Here is a 4,136-nt window from a genome sequence, read left to right on the forward strand (position 1 = left end):
TCTTGTTTTTTAAAAAATGACCATTTGGTGAAGAAGACAATGCACTGAGTTGAGTATTGGTCCACTAACGAGCTGGGTCACCTTGTACAAATATTGTAAGTCCTCTTGGGTTTCACTTTTCTTTTTTTTTTTTTAAACTCAGGAGAAATACCAGAGTTCTTTTTTTTTTTTTTAATTTATTTTCTTTTTAAATTTATTTATTTATTTTGCGCTGTCCTGGGTCTTCGTTTCTGTGCGAGGGCTTTCTCTAGTTGTGGCAAGCGGGGGCCACTCTTCATCCCGATGCGCAGGCCTCTCACTATCGTGGCCTCTCCTGTTGTGGAGCACAGGCTCCAGATGCGCAGGCTCAGAAGTTGTGGCTCACGGGCTCTAGAGCTCAGGCTCAGTAGTTGTGGCTCACGGGCCTAGATGCTCCATGGCACGTGGGATCTTCCCAGACCAGGGCTCGAACCCGTGTCCCCTGCATTAGCAGGCAGATTCTCAACCACTGCGCCACCAGGGAAGCCCCCTCACTTTTCTTGATGGAAAATAATGTGTCCAGATCCTGAGGCAGCTGGAGCCTGATCTAATTTGCAGTCCTCTCGTGCTAGGGTTCCAAGTGGGCGCCCCTGGTTTTGCATGCCCAGCAGACCTTCCTGGTTTGGGGCTAAAGTTTTCCATCTCCAGGCCCCCTCCCCACGCCCACTCCCGCTGCGTGTAGCTTGACTGGGCCTGCCCCCCGTCGACCTCCATCTCACAGTCACCCTGGTCCTGCTCAGGGGTGCGTGTCTGAGCTGGGTGGGCGGGGGTCCTCTGTCTGCCCATCCTGACCAGTTCTCTGAGCCCCTGGAGGTGGTGCTGCATCAGCTGTGTCTCCAGCCCTCACATCCCCTGGCTTTTGGCCACTGTGGTGGCACCAGCAGGACATGGGTACTTGGGAGAAAGTGAACTCAGTGGGCGGAGGTTGCCTCCTGGTCCCTCCTGGCAGGGTCACCCTGGATAGGCTGTACCTCCATGTCCACCCACAGCCCCGTGGGCAGCCCTCTCCACACAGCAGTCTTCTCTGGCTCACCAAAGCTGACCCCCCCTTCACTCCTCAGGCTGAGGGGTTCACTGGCCCCAAAGAGAGGTCAACACGCTCTCCATCTAACTTTCCTTGAATTACCCAGATTTGGAGTGACAGGCCTGCTTCCTGCAGGGCCTCTGATTGACACAGAAATTGTTACCAGCAGTGACCCTGTTAACCGACCCCGGAAATGAGACCCAAGGTTGGCTCCCAGGGCATGTCTCCTGGTTGGAGAGGTGGAAAAGGGTCCCAAACCTACCAGAGGTGATGTGGAGTGAAGTGTGAGGTAAGGTACCTGGGAACATCTCATTTCTGTGGTAACAGTCATGCGATAAAGATGGGGGTCAGTTGGCTTCTTCTGAGAGCTACACAACATTCAAGAAGGAAAGAAGGAATGGAGGAGTGAGAGTGTCCCTCTGGGAATGGGACAATGGAGAGGCTTTCCCAGCTAAGCCCCCACTGTTGCGAGGCAGTGAGGGCTGGGCTCAGGCTGGGCCAGGGTCCTGGATTTGCAGCACCAGTTAGATGTCCATCATGTCCCACTTCCTTACACCAAGATCTTGGCCTTGGAGAGCAAAGAGTTAAACTCTGAGACATGGGGTTAGGAAGTTTGGGCAGAAAGGTGAGGCCGAGAATTTGGGATCCTGAGCAAATACCCTGACCCTTCTCCCCCAGCAGAGATGACCCCTACACCCCCATCTGAGGCCAAGCATCTCTCCTCTCCATAAATGCTTCCATTGACCATTGACCACCCAAGGGCTCACACGGGACGTGGACACAGGATGGGGCCATCTCCACATCCTGCATTGCTTCCAGGTGCATGAGGGTGAAACCCCTCATGGCCCAGACACAAGCACTGGCCTGCCAGGGTGGACAGCCTGTGCCCAGGAGAGTTGCAGAGCTGCATTGGCAGGATTCTGGGGAGGACTGAGGGTAGATTTGGGGGTGTTAGACCACAGAGGATGAGGTGCCATGCTCAGAGGACTGACATCATCACACTCCCCAGGATTCGGGGCAGATCTGTTGGCCAAGAACACAGGAGGCTATGACCGTCCTGTGAGTGGGTAACCAAGCCCTGGGCTCGAAGGTAGCCAAGAGTTCATGCAGTGGAAATGTTGGAGACCCACCTTCCACCTCCAAAACATGGCAACCTCACTACTCAAGGTGGCCTTGGGTTAGCAGCATCCCACCCCTGGGATCTCGGCAGAAACGCTCCCTCCCAGGCTTCATGAAGTCAAATCTGCATTCTAGAAAGTTCCCGGGTACTTCACAGGTACGTTAGCTGTGGGAAGCTCAGTGATGCTGCAGGTGAGGGGGTCCCGGCTCAGGGAGGCTTCAGTGTTGGATGGACCTATGATATGCACCCTTCTCGGCCACCCTAGGGTCCAACATCCCTTGACTCCACCCTCAACCATCCTCCCCAGGCTCCTGCCAATGCAGTCCTGCAACTCTTTTGGGTTCTCCCATCACTCAGATGCTCAAAAATGCCCTGGTGAGGGGCCATCAGGATCTTTCAAAATCCCCTCTGGGCTTCTCGAGTCTTTGTAGCCCAGAGTTGATGTGGGACCCTTGAGGAAGAGCCTTACAGCAAAGCCACAGATACAAGTGATGAGCCTTCCCCCAAGCCTTCCCCAGAGTGATCTGAGCCATTCACTAGTACTCGTTTGCTAGGGTTTAATTGAGTTCCCCAAAAGATATTGCAGTCCTAACCCCCAGTATCTGTAAATGTGACTTTATTTGGAAATAAGATCTTTGCAGATAATCAAGTTGAGATGAGGTCATTAGGGTGGGCCCTAATCCATTCTGACTGTGCCCTTATAAAAAGAGGATATTTAGACACAGACATACACAGAGGGAATATGATGTAAAGACACACATCTATAGCCAAGGGAATGCCTGAGGCTGTTAGAAGCTAGGAGAGAGTCATCCTCAGAAGGAACCAACCCTGATGACACCTTGATCTCAGACTTCTAGTCTCTAGAACTGAGAGACAATAAATTTCTATTGTAAATTCAGCTTGTGGTACTTTATGATACAGTCCTAGAAACTAATACAGCCAGGGTGGCTACTACTGGAGAAAGAAAAATATCTAGGCTTTCTGAAGGTCATTAAATATTAACTCTGAACTGACACTAATCCTTAGAGCCCAAAATCTCCTGTGGTTCACCAAAGATGGAGCCTGTGGATTTCAGGTGCTGGTTGAAGTCTTGGTCCAAGACTTGGTCTCATTATGGGTCCAGTAAGGTGACACACACATCCCTTGGGGACCTCCTAAGGCCCAGAATAGATGCACTCAGTAGCTACATTGCTCCTCTGATTTTTGGAGAGGCATATTATAGCGGAAGTCTCTCTCACCAAGACAGGGACGAAAAACCACTATCACCATCCATCCAGGAAGGAATTACAGAAATCCATGTCACTATCAAGGATGTGAAAGATTCAGGAGTGGTCACTGCACATGCCCTTTGAGCTCGCATGTTTGGCCAGTGCTCAAGCCAGGTGAGTTACAGAGAATGACTCAGAGCACACGTTCTCTGTAAAGGGCCAGGTAGTAAATATTTTAGGCTTGGTGGAACACATTTGGACTCTATTACATGTTCTTCTTTGTTTTATTTTTGTAACCCTTAAAACATGTAGAAACCATTCTTAGTTTAAAGGTTGTATTAAAACAGGCCACACGCAGGATTTGGCCCACAGACTGACATTTGTCACATCCTTAATATAGAGTATCATAAATTTAACCAAGTGGTGATGACAATTGTTGCTGAGGCTCTGGATGAAATATCATTACTGGAGCAAATTCCCTGGCACCTGATATGCAGCTACTGACCTAGAAAATGTTTGGTTTTCCCCCATTCCTTCAGAAAAAATCATCAGAAGTACTTTGCCTTTGCATGGCAAGGGCAGCAATATACCTCTACTGTGTGAGTTATATTGGGTTACACCAAGTCCCCTGCTCTCTGATATAACACATTCAGAGGGACCTTGAACATTATGCTAAACATCCCGCTGGCCCATTACACTGATGACAGGATGCTATGTTGATTGTATTTGGAAAACAGGAAGTAAGATGCCTTAGCAAAACACAGAT

Source organism: Mesoplodon mirus (assembly GCF_964341445.2).
Source record: "Mesoplodon mirus genome assembly, chromosome: 6".
Lineage (NCBI taxonomy): Eukaryota > Metazoa > Chordata > Mammalia > Artiodactyla > Ziphiidae > Mesoplodon > Mesoplodon mirus.